The following is a 22,171-nucleotide window of genomic DNA, read 5'->3' as shown; positions in this document are numbered from 1 at the left end:
CCTGCTGGTGGAAGGCAGAATGACAGTTCCTTAGAAGTTTAAAGGGAGATGGGCTGGCATTGTGGTGCAGTGGGTTAAGCTACTGCTTGTGACACCAACACCCCATATAGGAGCAGCAGTTCTAGTCCCAGATGCTCTGCTTCTGATCCAGATCCCTGCTAATGCACCTAGAAAAAGCAGTGGAAGATGGCCCAAGTACTTGGGCCCCTGTCATCCACATGGGAGACCTGGACAGAGTTCTGGCCTCCTGCTATTGGCTTGTACCAGCCCAGGTCATCGTGGGCATTTGGGGAGTGAGCCATCAGATGAAAGAATTTCTCTCTCTGTTTCTCCCTCTCTCTCTGTGTGTGTCACTCTGCCTATCAAATAAATAAATAAATGACTATTTTTTTTTTTTTTTGACAGGCAGAGTGGACAGTGAGAGAGAGAGACAGAGAGAGAGAAAGGTCTTCCTTTTGCCGCTGGTTCACCCTCCAATGGCCGCCGCTGCAGCCGGCGCACCGCGCTGATCCTGGCAGGAGCCAGGAGCCAGGTGCTTTTCCTGGTCTCCCATGAGGTGCAGGGCCCAAGCACCTGGGCCATCCTCCACTGCACTCCCTGGCCATAGCAGAGAGCTGGCCTGGAAGAGGGGCAACCGGGACAGAATCCGGCGCCCCAACCGGGACTAGAACCCGGTGTGCCGGCGCCGCAAGGTGGAGGATTAGCCTATTGAGCCACGGCGCCGGCTCAATAAATGACTATTTTTAAAAAGAGTTTAAAAAGTTATCACATGACCCTCCCGATAATTCTATTCATACACACACACACACAACTCAAATAAAGCACATGCCTGCACAAAACTATTCATAGCAGCATTTTTCATAATCGTCAAAAAGTGGAAACAATCTAAAAGTTATCAGTATATGAATGGATAAATCAAATGGTGGGACATTATTGGGCAATATAAAGGAATGAGATCTGAAAAATGCTACAACATGGATAAACTTTAAAATATTACGCTCAGTGAAGGACGCCAGTCACAAAAGACCACATGGATACATTCTGTGTCATGTGTATTATACCCCAATGAAGCCCTTATTTAGGAAAATATTTCAGGCACAATGAAGGTTTTGTCACAGTCAACAAATACCACACATGTGAATTTACTTCAGGATCATTCTCAATGCTTTACTTTTTTGTAGCACATGGTAGGCAATCAATAGATGTTTGTCAAATGAATGGTAGATGGATTTCTTATTTATTTATTTACTTATTTATTTACCTACTTACTTTTTCAAAAGGCAGAGTGGCAGAAGGAGAGGGAGAGACTCCCAGACAGAGAGGTCTTCTGTCCCTTGGTTCATTCTCCCAAATGGCCCCAGAAGCCAGGTCTAGGCCGGGGTGAAACCAGCAGCTAGGAGCCAGGAACCAGGAAATCCATCCAGGTCTCCCACATGGGTGGCAGGGCCCACGCACTTGGGCCATCTCCCACTGCCTTCCCAATTCCACTCCCAAGAAGCTGCATCAGAACGTGAATCAGCCAGGAATCAAGCGACTGCTCCAGTAGACGACTGCTGTCACAGGTGGAGGCTGAACCCACTGCATACAGCGCTGGCCCTGGCTGGCCCCTGGTGATTGAATTTCTAAAATGCTGGACTATTTAATGAATTGAGGTAGAGAGTTCTGATCAACTGAATTTTCTAAATTTCTAGAGGCCATCCTGAAAATCTATTAATTTTCTTTGTATGAGAAAGAAACTAACATGGAGCCTGGCATATGGCGTGCTTTCAATAAATAGCAGTTCCTTCCTTTCTTCCAAAATGGTTCTGAAATGTGTTCTTTGACTTGCTTTACTTAATATCAACCCTGTTGGCTTTATAATGGATTCTCAATGGAAATAGGAGTAGGAATTCTAAAAGACCAATCTTATTTATGTTGGATAGTGGGAATCACACTAGGCTAGGAAATGGCTTTTCCGGGGTAGGCATTTGGCCTGAGAGATAAGATGCCCACGGCCTATATTGGAGAGCTTGGGTCTGATACCCAGCTCTGACTCCTGACTCCAGCTTCCTGCTATTGCACAACATGGGAGGCAACGGTGACAGCTCAAGTAGTTGGCTCCCTGCCACCCACATGTGAGAGTTGGGTTGTGTTCCTGGCTCCTGGCTTCAGCCTGGCCCAACTCTTACTGTTGCAGGCATTTGGGGAATGGCCTAATGGAATGGAGACTTTTCTCTCCCTCTCTGTCTCTCTCTGCTTCTCAAACAAACATTTAATTAAAAAGATAAAGTAATGGCTTTTAAATGTCAAAGTTGGAATTAATAGGCTAAAACAGAACCTTTCAAACTTTAACCTGAAGGGTGGATCTGGGGTGGGGCCCAGATCTTACTTTTCCAAGTTTCCAGGGAGTGCTGTGAGGCCATACTTTGAGAATTGCTGAATGAACATTTCTTCTTGTTTTTGTTTGAAACAATCCCATAGTTAGAGGAAAGTTGGAAATACAGCTCAAATAACTTTCTTTTTAGCTGAGCCATTTGCAAATACACTGCTGATATAACACTCCATCATCTTTGTGTAATTCCTACAAAGGCATTCTCCTACGCGACCAAAGTGAAGATCAGGACAGGAACCTTGGCCCACTGCTACCAGCTAATCTTTTCAGCCTATTCAGTGTGACCAGTTGTCCCAACAACAGTTGGCAGCCACAACATCCGATTCAGAGTCGTGCATGCAGTGAGCTGTCACGTAGCTACAGCCTCAAAGAGCCTCTCTTTGACGTTTGTGACCCTGACACTTCTGAAAGCTACAGGTCAGTTATTGTTTAGAGGAGCCCTCCCTCAATGTGAGTATGTGTGGACCGGATTCAGCTTCGGCCTCTCGGGCTGGAGTATCATAGAAATGTCCCTGTTGTTTCAGCACCTCCTCTCAGGTGCCATGTGCTTTCGCTGAGAGATAAAATTAAAACAAATGTGGTTTCACGATCCTAGCGAGCTTTATTTTTGATTCTGGAATTGGGCAACACTTCATGCCATCCAACAGAAGGAGCGCTCCTGTGAGCTGAGCAGAGGAGGTTGGTGTTGCAGAGAGGCAAGAGCTGAAGAACCAACAAAAGCCAGATGCGTCACTTCAAAGTTATATTTCTTGTAACATGGGCACAGGGAAACAGAACGGTAGAAAAATAACCCACTGGTTGACATCAGGTCCCTTTTTTTGTCGGGATTAAAGCAAAGGGGACTTCATTATCCCATTGGCTGAAACTGGGCTGTTTGGGAATCTGGCAGTTACCCCTCATTCTCCCGATTTCTCAGAAGGTCAGACGCACAGCTGACTTCCCCTTTGGTGGCGTGGAACTTAAGCCTGAATGACTGTATTTGGGTTTGATCTGTTGGCCCCAGTGCAAATGAGTCTAAACCAATGGCCTCCCATGAATGCTATCTGCCAGTTTCAATGTTTCCTATTACAGAAGATATTAACTTAAAAAAGAGAGAGAGATGTATTTATTCATTTGAAAAGCAGAGCAACAGAGAGAAGGAGAAAGAAAGAGACAGATCTTTCACCTGCTGGCTTACTCCCCAGATGCCCACAACAGCCAAGTCTGGGCCAGGCTGAAGCCATGAGCTGAGAATTCCATGTGGGTCTCCAGTGTGGGTGCAGGGACCCAAGTGCCTGTACCATCTCCCACTGCCTTCCCAGGTGCATTAACAGGAAACTGAACTGGAAGCAGAGTAGCGGGGACTCAAACCAGCACACCCGTATGGAAACCCAGCATCACAGTGCCACAATGCCAGCCCCTGATAATGTTAACTTTGATCACTCAATAAAGGTGGTATCAGAGCCAGTGTTGTGGCAGAGCCACTGCAGCCACTGCCTGCCACACCATCATCCCATATCGGCAATCGTGTGAGTCCTAGCTGCCCCACTTCTGATCCAGCTCCCTGCTAATGGCCTTGGAAGAGCAGTGGAGGATGGCCCAAATGCTTGGGCCTCTGCCACCCACATGGGAGACCTGGAAGAAGTTCCTGGATCCTGGTTCCTGGCTTCAGCCTCGCCCAGCCCTGGCAGTTGCAGCCATCTGAAGAGTGAACCAGCGGATGGAAGACCTGTCTCTCCCTCCCTCTCCATGACTCTGCCTTTCAAATAAATAAATCTTAAAAAAAATAATAATAATAGGCCGCCCCGCGGCTCAATAGGCTAATTCTCTGCCTAGCGGCGCCAGCACACTGAGTTCTAGTCCCGGTCGGGGTGCCGGATTCTATCCCGGTTGCCCCTCTTCCAGGCCAGCTCTCTACTGTGGCCAGGGAGTGCAGTGGAGGATGGCCCAAGTCCTTGGGCCCTGCACCCCATGGGAAACCAGGAGAAGCACCTGGCTCCTGGCTTCGGATCAGCGTGGTGCGCCGGCTGCAGTGCGCTGGCCGCAGCGGCCATTGGAGGGTGAACCAACGGCAAAGGAAGACCTTTCTCTCTGTCTCTCTCTCTCTCACTGTCCACTCTGCCTGTCAAAAAAAAATAATAATAAAGGTGGTACCTGTTAGACTTCTACACTATAAAGTTCCCCTTTTCCTCTTTGCAGTTAATAAGTAATTTGTGAAGATGTACTTTGAAATAATCTAAATATCCCTCATCAAACTTTAAATTTACTAATTTATTTTTTTTTTTAAATATTTTTTTTTATTTATTTATTTTTATTTTTTATTTTTGACAGGCAGAGTGGACAGTGAGAGAGAGAGACAGAGAGAGAAAGGTCTTCCTTTGCCGTTGGTTCACCCTCCAATGGCCGCCGCTGCAGCCGGCGCACCGCGCTGATCCGATGGCAGGAGCCAGGATCCAGGTGCTTTTCCTGGTCTCCCATGGGGTGCAGGGCCCAAGCACCTGGGCCATCCTCCACTGCACTCCCTGGCCATAGCAGAGAGCTGGCCTGGAAGAGGGGCAACCGGGACAGAATCCGGCGCCCCGACCGGGACTAGAACCCGGTGTGCCGGCGCCGCAAGGTGGAGGATTAGCCTATTGAGCCACGGCGCCGGCTCTAAATTTACTAATTTATTTATAGCTCTTCTATCTGTAGCTCTGTGGCCTTGTCATTTCCTACTTTAATCAAAAGGTGGTAAACAATGACTATGACCACTCTTTTTTTTTTTTTTTTTAAGAATTATTTTATTTATTTGAAAGTCAGAGTTACACAGAGAGAGAAGGAGAGGCAGAGAGAGAGAGAGAGGTCTACCATTCCGCTGGTTCACTCCCCAAATGACCGCAATGGCCAGAGCTGAGCTGATCCAAAGCCAGGAGTCAGGAGCTTCCTCTGGTCTCCCACATGGGTGCAGGGGCCCAAGGGCTTGGGCCATCATCCACTGCTTTCCTAGCCATAGCAGAGAGCTGGATGGGAAGTGGAGCAGCCAGGTCTCGAACCGGCGCCCATATGGGATGTTGCACTGCAAGTCAGGTGTTAACCTGCTGTGCTGCAGCGCCAGCCCCTATGACCACTCTTTTGATGCTCAAGTGGTCCCTGATTAGGCCAGTAGGAGTTCCTCCTTGCTGGCTTCTACGTCCTTTTCACGAGTCCCCGTTGTTCCTTGAGCACTTCCTTCCTCGCTGGTACTCTCCACCTTCCTTTTAGTTATAACTGGCGCTTAAAGCCATAGTCTGGGCACTTGGTATTCCTAGTGCTATTGGAGCGTTGCTAGGTTTTCCCAGTGACAGCTAAGGAGTATGTCTAGGCACATGTATGTCGGGCGTGTATTAGGCACTGAGTACCCCAAACCTGGCAGCTTAAAACAACACCCCCCCGCCGACTCCACACTTGCTGTGAGTCAGGAGTTCTAGGGGGCTGCACAGAGTCTGCTGGGCCTGGGGTCTCATCTCACAGTTCAGGCGGGGAAGGCTGTTCTTTCAAGCGCACGCGCTGGTGGCTGAATTCAGGTCCTCCCGGGCCCCCGGTGACGTAAGAACCGAGGGCCTCCGGTTCCCAACGCCGTGCTCGGTTCCTCGTCACCTGCACAGAGCACACAGCTCTGCACAGAGCAGCTCTCCAGCCAGGTGGACACACGCGGCTTAGTTACAGGAAGGACTTCCCATTACCTGTGGCATTCCAGTTCTTGGTTAGAACTAGTCATAGGCTCTGCCCATGTTAAGGGGTGGCACTGACATGGGGCACGAATACCAGAAAGTGTGGGTCACTGAAGGAGCTTCTTTTTTTTTTTTTTTTACAAGCAGAGTGGACAGTGAGAGAGAGAGAGAGAGAGAGAGAGAGAGAAAGGTTTTCCTTTGCCATTGGTTCACCCTCCAATGGCCACAGCGGCCGGTGTGCTGCGGCCAGTGCACCGTGCTGATCCGATGGCAGGAGCCAGGTGCTTCTCCTGGTCTCCCATAGGGTGCAGGGCCCAAGCACTTGGGCCATCCTCCATTGCACTCCCGGGCCACAGCAGAGAGCTGGCTTGGAAGAGGGGCAACCGGGACAGAATCCAGCGCCCCGACTGGGACTAGAACCCGGTGTGCCAGCGCCGCAAGGTGGAGGATTAGCCTAGTGAGCCGCGGTGCCGGCCACTGAAGGAGCTTCTTACTGTAACCACCGAAAGGGAGACCCAGGGATCCCAAGGAGAATGCTCGGGGGCCCCCTCTGCGTCTGTCTGCCGCAGCGTGCACACATTCTTCTTGCTATTTCTACCTATCTACTGGCTTCTCCGTCATACCTCTCTCTCTCTCTCTCTCTGTTTGAAATTGTTTGTTCATTTGAAAGACAGACAGAAGGAGAGACAGAAGGAGATCTTCCACCTGCTGGTTCACTACCCAAATGGCTGCAATGGCTGGTGCTGAGCCGATCCGAAGCCAGGAGCCAGGAGCTTCCTCCAGGTCTCCCATGTGAATGCAGAGGCCCAAGCACTTGGGCCATCCTCCACTGCTTTCTCAGGCCATCAGCAATGAGCTGGATTGGAAATGGAGCAGCCAGGACCCGATCTGGTGCCCATATGGGATGCCAGCACTGCAGGCAGAGGCTTAACCTACTACACCACAGCGCCGGCCCCTGTCACTTACCTGTCTGTCTTGAAAACCTAATACAACCAACTCCAATCCAACACCACAAAGTTCATTTTCGTTTTCTCTTTCTTACTTGGGCAGGGAGAAAGCTCCACATATGGATTTATGAGATCCCTCCTTGCTTACAGATGGACACTTTCTGCTCTCCCAGGCTCCGACACTCCACATCAGGCTGTCCACGTCATGCTCTGGTCAGGATGTGGTTTTAGTGTGATTCCCAAAGGCTCCTGTTGAAAGCTTGGTCCCCATGGTTGTGGTGTTAAGAGGTGGGGTGTCGCAGAAGGTGAGTAGGTGATTGGGAAGTAGGGAAGGGGGGGTGCACCCCGGGAAGGGATTAATGTAGCTCTCATGAGATGTCAGTTCCCATAAGAGTGGGTTGTTGGCCGGCGCCACGGCTCACTAGGCTAATCCTCCACCTTGCGGCGCTGGCACACCGGGTTCTAGTCCCAGTCGGGGCACAGGATTCTGTCCTGGTTGCCCTCTTCCAGGCCAGCTCTCTGCTGTGGCCAGGGAGTGCAGTGGAGGATGGCCCAAGTGCTTGGGCCCTGCACCCCATGGGAGACCAGGAGAAGCACCTGGCTCCTGCCATCGGATCAGCGTGGTGCGCCGGCCGCAGCGGCCATTGGAGGGTGAACCAATGGTAAAGGAAGACCTTTCTCTCTGTCTCTCTCTCTCACTGTCCACTCTGCCTGTCAAAATAAATAAATAAATAAAAAAGAGTGAGTTGTCATGGAAAGAGCAAGGCCAGCTCTTCCCACTTTCTGGCAGCCTGTCTCACCACGTGATCGCTTCCTCTTGCACCTGTTTGCACCACGATGCCGTCCACCACGACGCAATACAGGCAGGAGGGCCTCACCAGAGCCAGGCAGAAGCCGGAATAAGAAGCTGACGAAGCCTCTGGCCCCTGGCTTCCGCCATCTGGGGAGTAAACCAGTGGATTGAGGATTTTCTCTCTCCCTCTCTCTGTTCCTCCTCTTCTCTCTCCCTTTCTCTCTATAATTCTGACTTCAAATAAAAAAGTAAACATTTTCTTAAAAAAAAAAAAGCCTCTTTTCTTTACAAATTAGCTAGGCCCAGGTGTTTCATGATCGCAATGGAAAATGGACATCAATACCCACAAGGTGTGCTTCTATCGTCATGTCCAGGCTCTGAGACATGCATGAAGCACCCTTGTGTGGGTGTTCATACACCCTGTGGGCTCCAGCTCCTCCAATCAGGCCTGCCCCCTGCACGGCTGGACACGCCACTCTCACCCTCCCTCCCCGTACCAAGGATGTCCGTGCCCCATCTGACATTTAAAAGTGGGCATTTCAGACTGGAAAATGGATGTGCCCCGGCAAAGCATGGAGGCAGAAGGAAAAGACTGGGCCATCTAGGGAGGAAAGCGAAGGACAGGCTGGGAAGGGATACAGGTCTCTTTAACGTTTCTATTTTTCCTCATTAAATTTCCCTCCCCTCCCTTCCCCTCCAAGATGAGCGAGAAGGTACAGAACATTCCCTGAGCAGATGGTACGAAGCACAAGTGGCTATTCTATAAATTTGCAGCATACTAGCTGGAGTTGAAGGAATTCTAATGTGTGAGGGAGCAGAAGAGACAGAGAGAGGAAGAATAAAGAGAAACACACACCCAGTCTTTTCCTCCTGCCTCCATGCTTTGCTGGGGCGCATCCATTTTCCAGTCTGAAACGCCCACTTTAAAAAAAAAAACTGATTTACTTTCTTATTTGAAAGGCAGAGTTGGGTGGGGGGAGAGTCAGAGACAGAGAGAGAAATCTTCCATCCTCTGGTTCATTCCCCAAAGGGCTGCAGTGGCCAGAGCTGGGCTGATCCGAAGCCAGGAGCCAGGAGCTTCTTCCGGGTGTCCCATACAGGTGCAGGGGCCCAAGCACTTGGGCCATCTTCTTCTGCTCTCCCAGGCATTAGCAGGGGGCTGGATCCGAAGTGGAACAACAGGGACTCGTGTCTATGTGGGGTGTGGGCGCCACAGGCAGCGGCTTTACCTGCTCTGCCACAGTGCTGGCCCCTGACATGCCCACTTTTCTGTCCTGTGCCTTAGTTCAATTTTTGCACAACATTCAAGGGCCAGCTCACAAGGTCCTTTCTTCTGTGGAAGTCCAGCACTAGCCCGAGTCCAGTCCATACTCACATCTTTGTCACCCGTATTCTAGAACTTGATTCTATATAATCTTGTGTTGATCTCCGGCATTTTTATGTATGCAGATCCTTTTTTTTTTCCTCCTAAACTAGACAGTGAGTTCCTTAACAGTACACTTCACTATGTCTCCTGGATAGCTGTTGGGTGATTGAAACAAGCCACAATGTGTGATGTTGGGGAAAAAGAGAGCAAGATGGGAACCCTCTCAGAAGGGTAGCCATGAGCTCTGTCATCTCTTGTTCTCTTGTTTAGTTCACCATCTTGATCTGAGGGCAAGCACAGTAGCATCAGTATGTTCAGTAAATACACACTGAATTCTTTTTATTTATTTATTTATTTTTTTGACAGGCAGAGTGGACAGTGAGAGAGAGAGACAGAGAGAAAGGTCTTCCTTTTGCCATTGGTTCACCCTCCAATGGCCACTGTGGCCGGCACGCTGTGGCCGGCGCACCGCGCTGATCTGAAGGCAGGAGCCAGGTGCTTCTCCTGGTCTCCCATGGGGTGCAGGGCCCAAGCACCTGGGCCATCCTCCACTGCACTCCCTGGCCACAGCAGAGAGCTGGCCTGGAAGAGGGGCAACCAGGACAGGATCCGGTGCCCCGACTGGGACTAGAACCCGGTGTGCCTGCGCTGCAAGGCGGAGGATTAGTCTAGTGAGCCGCGGCCCGGCCATACACACTGAATTCTAATTTAGCCTCCACGGCACCCATGATCTCTGTGGAACACAGGCGCAACATATTCTACCTCCCCCAGATGGACATCAGCGTGTGTGCATACGAAGCTGGCCACATGGCTTTCTTTTGACCCTTGTTTCCCTGGACCCTGCAGATCACAGCACCCCATGGTTTAGAGGGTTTCAGTAAATGTGGATACACAGTTTTATGTACAAACCCCTGAGAGAGGGGGAGCCGGCATTAAGATCATCTTCCAGCACAGAGTCAAAATTCACAAAGGCAGCAGCCTTCGCCGCAGTGAGAGCCGTTTCTGGGCCTGCTACGGACTCTCAGTGCCTCACCGGCACGGCCGTGGGGTTCTACAATAAGGTTCCTTCAGAGCTAGTCCGTGTGTGGAGCTGCACCTGGTTTGCATTTCAGATGCATTTATAATAACAAATCAAAAGTTTGCCTAATTATACAACCTCTAGTAAACATATAGGGGTTGGCTGTTCATTAATCATTGTGACAGAGATGTCAACTGGTTTGACCCAAGTCATGAAAATGCAACAGATCTGGAAAATCTTGACTTTCCGGCCAGTATGTCTGCCTGGAGCCCCTGTGGATATTACTGGGCTGTGTTTCGTTTTGCTTTCTTGTCGGTGTTCCCGGTAATAAGAGAGGGGCTTTGGGACGCACATTGCATTGGAGTAATGTTATCACGCTTCCCTAACTGCCCCGAGCTAACATCTCAAAGCAGACCGAAGCAAAACATCACAGACCATCCACCCTGCTGCCAGGATGACGGCCGCCGTTCCACTCGGCTGAACATGGCTCCTTTAAGGGGTGGAAGCTGGAAAGAATGCATGTGGGCTGCCAAAACAACATGTGAGCTGGTGAAGATGACCCTGAACTTGAGCACGTGAGGAGGGTGATGCAAAACCTACACGGCGCGCTTGCTTTCTGGCAAAAACAAGAGACAAAAGACACCTCGTAGGAGAGGGAAGGGGAATTTTTAGATACGACGGTTAGAGCCATTTTTAGAGGCTTTCCCCCATCAACTCTGCAGGTTTTCTTTTCTTTTTTTTTTTTCAAGCAGAACGTTTGAGTCTGGCTGGGTAAGTAATTGGATACGCATGTACACACACTGGTCTGCTTCATTGCCAGGGAGTATCTTAAGAAATCAAGCCGGCATTTTGACTTTTGTCCTGCATATCGGGGATCTCTCAGGGGTTGCCTCTGCTTGTTCTTGTCCCTGATTGAGGACTTGAAGGCATGGCTGCGGGGTTTAAGGATGGCGCTGCCTCTGTAAAGAAATGCGGAGGTCCTCCCACGCAGGTGTCTGCTAACTACTGATTCTAATCAACCTGGTCTCATGATGAGGATGAGATCTTTAGAAATGGGGGGGGGGGGACAGGGAGCAGGCAGTGTTGTGGCACAGCCGGTGAAATCCCATTTGTGACACCCGCAACCCACATTGGAGTGCCATTTGGAGTCCAGGCTGCTCTGCCCTTTTTTTTTTTTTTTTTTTTAAGATTTATTGATTTATTTGAAAGACAGAGTTACTAAGAGAGATGGAGACAGAGACAGAGAGAGAGAGAGAGAGAGAGAGAGAGAGAGAGATCTTCCACCCACTGGTTTGCTCCCCAGATGGCTACATCAACCAGGGCTCGGCCAGGCCAAAGCCAGGAGCCAGGAGCCACGAGCTTCATCCAGGTTCTCCCATGTAGGTGGCAGGGGCCCAAACACTTGGGTCATCTTCTGCTGCTTTCCCAGGTGCATTAGCAGGGAGCTGGATTGGAAGTGGAGCTGCTGGGACTTGGACCAGCGCCTGTATGGGATGTTGGCACTGCAGGCGGCAGTTTAACCCACTATACCATAGTGCTGGCCTCTGCTCTGCTTGTGGTCTAGTTTTCTGCTCATGGACCTGAGTTGGCAGTGGGAAATGGTCCAAGTACTTGGGTTCCTGCCACCCCCATGGGAGACCAGGATGGAGTTCCTGGCTCCTAGCTCCAACCTGGCTGCTGTAGAGTGACCTAGTAGATGGAAGATCTCTCTCCCTCTATGTTGCTCTGCCTTTCAAATAAACAAATCTTTTTTAAGGTTATTTATTTATTTATTTGAGAGGTAGAGTTACAGACAGTGAGAGGGAGAGACAGAGAGAAAGATCTTCCATTCACTGGTTCACTCCTCAAATAGCCACAACAGCCAGAGCTGTGCCAATCTGAAGCCAGGAGTCAGGAGCTTCTTCCGGGTCTCCCAGGAGGGTGTAGGGGCTCAAACGCTTGGGCCATCTTCTACTGCTTTCCCAGGCCACAGCAAAGAGTTGGATCGGAAGAGGAGCAGCCAGGACTAGAACAGGTGCCCATACGGGATGCCAGCACTGCAGGTGGAGGATTAACCAAGTGAGCCACAGTGCCAGCCCCAGTAAATAAATCTTAAAAAAAAAAAAAAAGATAAGGGAGTCTGGATGATAGATGGCTGTGTACATCTACTCGCAGACACGCAGGCAGTTGAAAAGATTCCCTATCTGAGAAATTGATTAAAAATAAGTTGGATGGGGCCGGCGTCTTTGTTGCTGGCATCCCGTGTGGGCTTTGTTTCTTATCCTGGCCACTGTACTTCCAACCCAGCTACCCGCTAGTGGCCTGGGAAGAGCAGTGGAGGATGGCCCAGGTGTTTGGGCCCCTGCTACCCACATGGGAGGCATGGATAGGGCTCCTGGCTTCTGGCTTCAGCCTGGCCCAATGCTGGCTGTTGCAGCCATCTGGGGAGTAAACTGGTGGATGGAAGGTATTTCTCTCTCTGTCTTTCCCTCTCTGTGTGCAACTCTAATTTTCCAACTAAATAAATAAATCTTTAAAAAAAAAAACACACACACACACACACAACCAGGTGTTTTTGTTCCAAGAGAGGTTCTGTGATGAATTCTTTTGTGTGGGAAATACCCTACTTATTTTGGCTACAGGTGTATATCTGAATCTTCAGTTATCCCATTGGCTTAATTTCCGTTCCACCTGTACTAATTAGAATGTTGTTGAAAAATACTAGAAATGACGGCTTTTCCCTTGGCCAGGCTACTAGGTGATGGAAAGAGCACGGGCCTTGGAGCCAGGCCTAACCATAACCTGCCTCTCTCCGAACTCAGACACGTCATCTTGCCTCGGGGATCCATCCTCACAGAGCGCCTCGCAGGCTCTACTGCAGGGCTGGCCTGCAGGAGGTACTCGGGGAAGGGCAGTGAGACTCACTCTTGTCAATTATGGAGTCGGAAGCCTGCAGGGAAGGCCAACAGCTCAGACATAACCCTTGTCTAGGCCACGGACAGGGACAACTGTGCTCAGGGATTTCAGGATTTAGAGAACAGAGTCGGCAGGAAGGGCTGCTTAAGAAAACACACCGCGGGGCCGGCACTGTGGTGCGGCGGGTCAAACCGCCGTGTCCCATATGGGCACCAGTTCAACTCCCGGCTGCTCCACTTCTGAGCCAGCTCCCTGCTAATGCACCTGGGAAAGCAGCAGAAGATGGTCCAAGTACCTGGGCCTCTGAATCCGTGTGGGAGACCTGGAAGAAGCTCCTGGCTCCTAACTTCAGCCTGTCCCAACTCTGGCTGTTGTGGCCATTTGGGGAGTGAACCAGCAGATAGAAGACTCTCTCTCTCTCTCTCAACTCTGCTTTTCAGAGAAATAAATCTTAAAAACCAAAAACAGGGCCTTCAAAATCCACTGGAGACACATATTGGCACATATTGCAAGATTCCAGCTATATGAGGGGCCCAGAGTGGTCATCTTGACTTGTAATGAAGCCATCAGGGGTGGGAGCCCATGGGGAGTCTTTGCTTCTAGGGTCCAGCATTTCTGCCTGGGATATTGAGAAAATTCCGGAGATGGGTGGTGGTGATGGCTGCCTAACAGTACAGATGGCTCTGAGCTCTACACTTCAAAATGGTAACAGGTTAACGCGTATTTTAGAGCCATTAACGAAGAGAAAAAGTCCGTTGGAATGAAGTAAAGCAAGCTATATGCAACTGTGGGATGTGTGGAGCTGGTAGAGGGAGAGGGTGGGTCTTACTCTGCTGACGTGGAAAGGCGCCCAGAACACACCGCTGGGTGAAAAAGCAAGAGGCAACCGTCTGTGCAGCGTCATGCTAGGGACTGTCCCCGTTTGCTTTCCATGAACTCCGTGCAGCATCATGCTAGGGACTGTTCCCTGTTTGCTTTACATGAACTGATCCAATCCTCACAACACTGCTTTGACGTCCGAGGGTGTTTCACAAAGTTCATGGAAAAAAATGAAATGCAAAGACAGGTTTCTCTTGGTGTAAAACATTTTGAAATCCATGCATATTTCCATGAACTTTTTGAAGACCTCAAATGCACAGATTTAAGCTATTTTTGGCACCAAAATAAACTAATCCTCCCCCCACCCCCGATTTTATTTATTTGAAAGGCAGAGTTATACATAGATAGATAGATCGATCGATTGGTCGATCGATCTTCCATTGGTTCGTTCGCTCTTCAAATGGCCACAACGGCTGAGGCTGGGCCAGGCAGAAGCCAGGAGCCAGGAACTCCATCTGGGTCTCTCACATGGATAGCAGGGACCCAAGCACTTGAGCCATCTTCCGCAGATGTCCCGGGTGCATTAGTATAGAGCTGGATCGGAAGTGAAGCAGCCGGTTCTTGAACCCTCACTTACATGGGGTTGCCGGAGTCGCAGGCTGCAGCTTAACCGGCTGCGCCACAACGCTTATCTTTTCATTTCAGTTTTCCATGAACTCTCTGCAGTCTCCTTGCATGTACTACGCTTCACTTCGTTTCGCAGATGAGGAAACTAGCACGCAGAGGCTGTAAGTCCCTCGCCCCCAGGACACAGATCCAACAAGTGATAGAGCCAGAATTTCTATCCAGCTCCAGTGACCTGCGCTGGGCAGCAGACATGCAAACGCTGGCGTGGGCGTCCCTGGAGCTGGTTCAGCAATTCCACCTCTCTGAGAACCTACAGCACAACAAGATTCCCGGGGGATTTGTGTACATCTTACCCACTGAGGGAGAAGACTGAAACCTAAACCACTGTGCAGACACCACCAGTGCTATAGGAAATACTAATATGCACACAGATCTGGGGCCAGTGTTAGCAGATGGTTAAGCCACTGTCTGTGACGCTAGCATTCCCATATGAGTGCTAGTTGGAGTCCTGGCTGCTCCACTTCTGATTCAGCTCCCTGCTAATGAACCTAGGAAAGCAGTGGAAGAATGGCCAGGTCCTTGGGCCCCTGCCACCCACGTGGGAGAGCTAGAAGAAGCTCCTGGCTCTTGGCTTCTGGCTTCTGTGTGGCTCAGCCCTGGCTGTTGTGGCCATCTGGGGAGTGAACCAGCAGATGGAAGATCTCTCTCTCTCTGTCTCTCTTTAACTCTGCTCTTCAGATAAATAAACCTTTTTTGAAAAAGAAGTTATTGTTTATTAAATAAATGGCCACCCTTGTAAGGCCAGCTCTTTTTTTATTGTAAGGACTTTAGTATGTTAATTGTTCCTGATAGTGAGATGTCAACATTTATTAAAGCAACATTGACAGTCTCTCCACACACAGGCTGGAAGTACTTAAGTGGTCATGTTTAATATATGGGATGAATTTCCTTAGAAATAGTTTTGTGATTCATACATATTTCAAACTCTGTGAATTCCAGTACTCAGCCACGTCTACCTCTGCAGCTGTAATGAATTAAGTTTGATTTTACCAAGTTGTAAATAATATTACATAGTTACCATGACATTGATAAAACTGATCCAAGAAAGGTTCAGGTAACCCTGTAATGCTTCAGTTTCTCCACCTGTACAGTGAGTGTTTTAAGGAGTCGAGGCAGGGTGCCCACCACATTGGTTGCTCAGGTTGGGGACTGCATAACTGTGGGGGGCACCATGCACCACCTGCCAGGCTGTTGGTTGCCCAGAGGTCTCCCGGGAGGACAACGTGGAGCGATGCACACGGCTAAAGTACGGCTGTGCCAGGCACAGACTCAGCACTGTTGAAGTTCAGTGACATTCACAGAGCAGTCTCCATTCCCGTCGCAGTGCACGGCAAGAGAGAGGAAGCGCATCGGACAGCATGACGCACTTTCCTCAATTACCACCAACCGGCTCCACATGGCAATTTGTGTGTTCACATTCCGCCACCTAAAAACAGTCAGAAAAGCAACTGCGTGCATCTGCTTTACCGAAATAGCTGAGCCTGCGTGCTTTCCAGAGAAAAGGGTTACGTGGCTCACAGTTTGGGAGATCTGGTGGTCCCATCTGTGTGGCTTCTGCTGAAGGGCCCCGTGGCCGTGTCGCAACGTGGCAGAGTAACAGTCGAGAGCTGGCCTTGTGCAGAGCGGCCGGGCACTCGGGATGGCTCTGCCTTGAAACAGCCCAATCCTCAGGGCTGGTGCTGTGGCGCAGTGGGTTAAAGCCCCAGCCTGCAACGCCGGCATCCCATATGGGCGCCAGTTCTAGTCCTGGCTGCTCCACTTCTGAAGTAGTAGAAAATGGCCCAAGTCCTTGGGCCCCTGCACCCACGTGGAAGACCTGGAGGAAGCTCCTGGCTCCTGGCTTTGGATCAGCACAGCCATGGCCCATTGGGCCAATTGGGAAATGAATCAGTACATAGACTTTCTCTCTTGCATGCTCTCTCTCTCTCTCTGCCTCTGCCTTTCAACTAAATAAGTAAATCTTTAAAAAAAAAAAAAAAAGACCAGCAATGCCTTCCGAGGCCATGTCCCTGGTAGTGTCCCCCTTACCCTCTACCAGGCCCCGCCCCTTTAAGGCTCCGCCTCCTCAACACGTCCACACTGAGGCCCAGCCTCCAGCACACAAACCCAACCTCCAGCCATCAACCCCCAGCAGCAATCTGCAGTACAAACACAGGCACATTTCTGCCTTCCAGGGGCCCAGCATCCAGTGCTAACGCCCAGGCCACACAAGCTCAGGTGCCCAGCTCCGTCTTCCCTGGTTTTAAGAGCCAGCTTCAACTCTTTTTTTTTTTTAATTTATTTTTATTCTTTTTTTCATTTCATAAATACAATAGGAATACAGTGATTCTTACCACCACACCTACTCTCCCACCCACACTCCCACCTCTCTTCATCCCTCTCCTATTCCCATTCTTATTTTTTTTTACCAAGATCTATTTTCAATTAACCTTATACACATATGATTAACTCTACAATTAAAGTAAAGAGTTCAATAAATTGTATTAAAAAAAACTGTTCCTCAACAGTTGAGACAAGGGCTGTTCAAAGTCATTGCCTCTTGAAGTATCAATTTCACTTCTAGAGATTATCTTTTAGGTGTTCCACTAGTTATCACAGGTCAGGAGAACATATGGTATTTGGCCCTTTTGGGAATGGCTTATTTCATTAAGTATGATGTTTTCCAGTTTCATCCATTTTGTTGCAAATGACAGGATCTCATTTTTTTACCACTGTGTAGTATTCCATGGTGTACATATATCATAATTTCTTAATCCGGTCTTCAGTTATGGGCATTTGGATTGATTTCATATATGAGCTATTATGAATTGAGCTGAAATAAACATGGGGGTACAGATAACTCTTTCAAATGCTGATTTCATTTCCCTTGGGTAAATTCCCAAGAGTGGGATGGCTGGGTCATATGGGGTCTCTCTCTCTCTCTCTCTCTATATATATATATTCAGATTTTTGAGTTATCTCCATACTGTCTTCCACAGTGAATGTACCAGTTTACATCCCCACCAACAGTGGATTAGGGTACCTTTTCCCCCCTATCCTCACCAGCATTTGTTGTTTGTTGATTTCTGTATGAAAGACATTCAAAGGGAGTGAGGTGAAACCTCATTGTGTTTTTGATTTGCATTTCCCTGATGGTTAGTGATCCTGAACATTTTTTCATGTGTCTGTCGGCCATTTGGATTTCCTCTTTTGAAAAATGCCTGTTTAAGTCCTTTGCCCATTTCTTAACTGGGTTGTTTTGTTGTTGAGTTTCTTGACTTCTTCATGTATTCTGATTTTTAATCCTTTATCAGTTGCATAGTTTGCAAATAATTTCTCCCATTCTGTCAGTTGCCTCTTCACTTTGCTTTGTGATTCTTTTACAGTGCAAAAGCTTCTCAATTTGATGTAATCCCACTTGTCAATTTTGGCTTTGATTGCCTGTGTCTCTGGGGTCTTTTCCAAGAACTCTTTGCCTGTGCCGATGTCATTCAGGGATTCCCCATTGTTCTCTAATAATTTAATGTTATTAGGTCTTTAATATATTTTGAGTGGATTTTTGTGTAAGGTGTAGGTAGGGGTCTTGCTTCATGTTTCTGCATGTGGAAATTCAGTTTTCCCAGCACCATTTGTTGAAGAGATTGTCCTGGCTCCAGGCATGGATTTTAGCTCCTTTGTCAAAGAGAAGTGTGTTGTAGATGCATGGATTGATTTCTGGAGTTTCTGTTCTGTTCTATTGGTCTATCTATCTGTTTCCATGCCAATACTGGGCTGTTTTAATTATAACTACCCTGTAGAATGTCTTGAAATCTGGTATTGTGATGCCTCCAGCTTTGTTTTGTTGTATAAGATTGCTTTCCTGGTGCCGCAGCTCAATAGGCTAATCCTCCGCCTAGCAGCGCCGGCACACCAGGTTCTAGTCCCAGTCAGGGCACCGGATTCTGTCCCGGTTGCCCCTCTTCCAGGCCAGCTCTCTGCTGTGGCCAGGGAATGCAGTGGAGGATGGCCCAAGTGCTTTGGCCCTGCACCCCATGGGAGACCAGGAGAAGTACCTGACTCCTGCCATCGGATCAGCGCGGTACACCGGCCGCGGCGGCCATTGGAGGGTGAACCAACGGCAAAAGGAAGACCTTTCTCTCTGTCTCTCTCTCTCACTGTCCACTCTGCCTGTCAAAAAAAAAAAAAAAAAGATTGCTTTAGTTATTTGGGGTCTCCTCAAAGGAGACCAGTGCCTCGGCGTTAGCCCCAGTGGGTACAATATTCATCTGCATTGTCATAAGAACCACACAAAGGATCTGTGCAGGCCAAGGTCTGAGCATGGATTCTGCAGCAATGACCCTCACCAGGGAATCAGGGGGCTGCCCACACTGAGTGCCCAAAGTCCCAGCCACACCCTGAGCCCTCACCTGCAACCACACTGTTTTCACAGTCCCAGCACACAAGGCTCCCACAGTCACAGGTACCCAGGCCCCTGCCAATTCTCCCGGCCAGACTCAGGCGTCTCCTCCCAGCTGGTTTCTGGGCATGCAGGCACGAGCTGGTGCAGGGGTTGCATGTGTCCAAAATGGGGCCTGTCCTCTCTTGGCCAGTTACAGGATGCTGGTGCCAGGTGGTTGGAGAGAGAGAAATGTACCGCCACCTCCCTTCTTCCCTCTAGGTTGGCAGGTACACTGTCCCCTGCAGGGCTCCAAGCCAGACTCATGCCAGGCTCTTTGTGAAGCTTTATCACCAGTGGCTTGGGCTGCTGTAGCCTGGTCTCACCTCACTCTCAAAAGCTGGTGGTAAGGCTCTCAGCTGCTGGGGTGCTGAGTTGTGCGTATCCTCACCCTCCATGTAGGTCCACTGTGTCCCTTTAATTTGCATGGAGTTTTCTCTGCCATTTTCTCCCTCTTTCCTGAAATTGCACTCTCCACTTTTTTTAACCATCCTCCCCTAGACTAGAGCAGTAAGCTCCCTCCCTGTTCTGCCCCAGCCAATGGCTCTACCAGCATAACATGGAGGATAACAATGGCACAGCCACTGCTCCCACCACTCACAGGCTGTCAGCACCCACGGGCTGCTGGCCTAGCATCATCATCACCTCCTCTCACAGGCAACTGTCTTCTCCCTCGGCACCTGCACATCCCACCTGCGCACCCCTTCCCTCCACCATGGTGTCAGTGTTCTAAAGCCTTATCTTGCTCCAAGACTCCCCTCCTTGCACCAAGGCCTAGGAGAAAGGCCCAGAGCAGTGGAAGCCCAGGGACACTACTCACCAGCAGCTAGCGCCCCCTCTCAGGAGTAGCAGAATGACAAGGGTTTTGTTCTTAGAATTGCCGTAATAGAAATGTTCTCAAGTGTAAAAAAAAACAAAAAGTGTATCTGGGCTTTCTGTTTGTTTTATGTTTAGCTCTTCATTGCACCTATACTTTATAAACATTGTTTTGAAATACACGTATTTAAAAGGCAGAGTGATAGAGAGGAGAGACAGATGTTTTCCATGCCCTCATTCACTCCCCAAATGCCCACAACAGCCAGGAGCCAGGAACTTTATCTGGGTCTCTCAGATGCGTATCAGGGGGCCCAAGTACTTGGGCCATCATCTGCTGCCTCCTAGGCACATTATCAGGGAGCTGGATCAGAAGCAGAGGCAAGATTCCAGCCGAGCTACTCTGAAATGGGATGTGTGTGTCCCAAGTGGCAGCTTAACCCAGTGTGCCCCACTCCTAAAGAATAAATATTAACTGTGGCCAGCACTGTGGCACAGTAGGTTAATCCTCTCTGCCCGCAGCACCGGAATCCCATATGGGTGCCAGTTCTAGTCCTAGCTGCTCCTCTTCCAATCCAGCTCTCTGCTGTGGCCTGGGAAAGCAGCAGAAGATGGCCCAAGTCCTTGGGCTCCAGAACCCGTGTGGGAGACCCTGAGGAAGCTCCTGGCTCCTGGCTTCAGATCAGCACAGCTTGGGCCATTGTGGTCATCTGGGGAGTGAATCAGTGGATTAAAGATATCTCTCTCTCTCTCTCTCTCTCTCTGCCTCTCTGTAACTCTGCCTTTCAAATAAATAAATAAATCCTTAAAAAAATCTTAGGAAAAATAAAAAGATCCAGGGTTGGGAACAGCTGGGGTATCAAAGGAGTATGGGGGAGAGGGCAAATTGTGTTATCTGTAGAGGCCAACCGGCTGCATCTGGCAACATCTGTAAGGTAAAGGAGTTGGTGCCAGGGATTGATTCTGATGATGATCCCAACAGTCACCTGGGCACCTACTACAAGCTGGATCCCATGCCAGGTGCAGCACAGGGAGCACCTGGCTCCCTTGACAAGATGGCCCATCGAGTCTAGACCGTGGGTAATCAACTCCGTTTTCCGGAAGGAGAAACTGAAGCATATGGAAGTTTAAGCAGCCTGCCCAAGTTTTCACAGCCAGTAATTAGCGAAGCCAGAATGTAAATCCAGGCAGGCTGGTCCCAGAGCCCATACATTCTCTCACTCCCTATAATTTGTCTAACACACGTGCATGAGGCTATGTTTATAGCACAGCATTATCATGACATACAGCCTAAATCTAAAGTTCTACAATTAGAGAGAGCTTGATACATTTGTTGCAGCCATACCAGGGATGCTATGCAGCAAGTGGGCAGATTTGTTCCTACTGATGGGAAACTAGCCATGCATATCGCTGAGCGGAAAACAAGGCAAGCTGGAGAAAAACATGAGTAGCATAGCTGATGATTAAAAACATGGGACCAGGCCGGCGCCGCGGCTCACTAGGCTAATCCTCCGCCTAGCGGCGCCGGCACAGCGGGTTCTAGTCCTGGTCGGGGCGCCGCATTCTGTCCCGGTTGCCCCTCTTCCAGGCCAGCCCTCTGCTGTGGCCAGGGAGTGCAGTGGAGGATGGCCCAGGTGCTTGGGCCCTGCACCCCATGGGAGACCAGGAAAAGCACCTGGCTCCTGGCTCCTGCCATTGGATCAGCACGGTGCGCTGGCTGCAGCGCGCTGGCCGCGGCGGCCATTGGAGGGTGAACCAACGGCAAAGGAAGACCTTTCTCTCTGTCTCTCTCTCACTGTCCACTCTGCCTGTCAAAATAAATAAATAAATAAATAAAAATAAAAACATGGGACCAGCGCTGTGGCACAGCAGGTTAACACCTGGCCTGAAGCACTGGCATCCCATATGGTCACCGGTTCTAGTCCCAGCTGCCCCTTTTCCAATCCAGCTCTCTGCTATGGCCTAAGAAAGCAGTGGAAGATGGCCCAAGTCCTTGGACCCCTGCACTCATGTGGGAGACCTGGAAGAAGCTCCTGGCTCCTGGCTTCAGATCTGCTCAGCTCTGGCTATTGCAACCATCTGGGGAGTGAACCAGCAGATGGAAGACCTCTCTTTTTGTCTCTACCTCTCTCTGTAACTGTCTTTCAAATAGATCTTTAAAAAAAAAACCACAACTACAAGTGTGTGCATTATGAAAAAGGGCACACACCAAACTGCTTACCATGGTTACTCCATGGGTGCTAAAGGAAGACTTTCACTTTTTGTTTATCTACCAGTTGGGTTTCTTCACCTAGTAAATAACAGAAAACCCAGCTCAGACTAATGCAAATACGCATCTCTGCTTCTGCCTCTGTAACTCTGCCTTTCAAATAAGTCTGTT

General features: G+C 49.5%; 1 long non-coding RNA gene across 1 annotated transcript; it reads left to right on the top strand.

Annotated features, from left to right (window-relative positions):
* The first annotated feature begins 10,732 nt into the window (after positions 1 to 10,732).
* On the top strand, positions 10,733 to 15,268 carry LOC138849710 (uncharacterized). Its single transcript, XR_011388792.2, has 2 exons — positions 10,733 to 10,934; positions 14,583 to 15,268. It is a non-coding gene; the product is annotated as an uncharacterized LOC138849710 (long non-coding RNA).
* The last annotated feature ends 6,903 nt before the right edge of the window (positions 15,269 to 22,171 follow it).

Source organism: Oryctolagus cuniculus, chromosome 5, assembly GCF_051225735.1.
Source record: "Oryctolagus cuniculus isolate XC-2025 breed Fujian yellow rabbit chromosome 5, ASM5122573v1, whole genome shotgun sequence".
Classification (NCBI taxonomy): Eukaryota; Metazoa; Chordata; class Mammalia; order Lagomorpha; family Leporidae; genus Oryctolagus; species Oryctolagus cuniculus.
The sequence above is the reverse complement of the archived record's forward strand: the minus strand, read 5'-3'. Positions and strand labels throughout refer to the sequence as shown.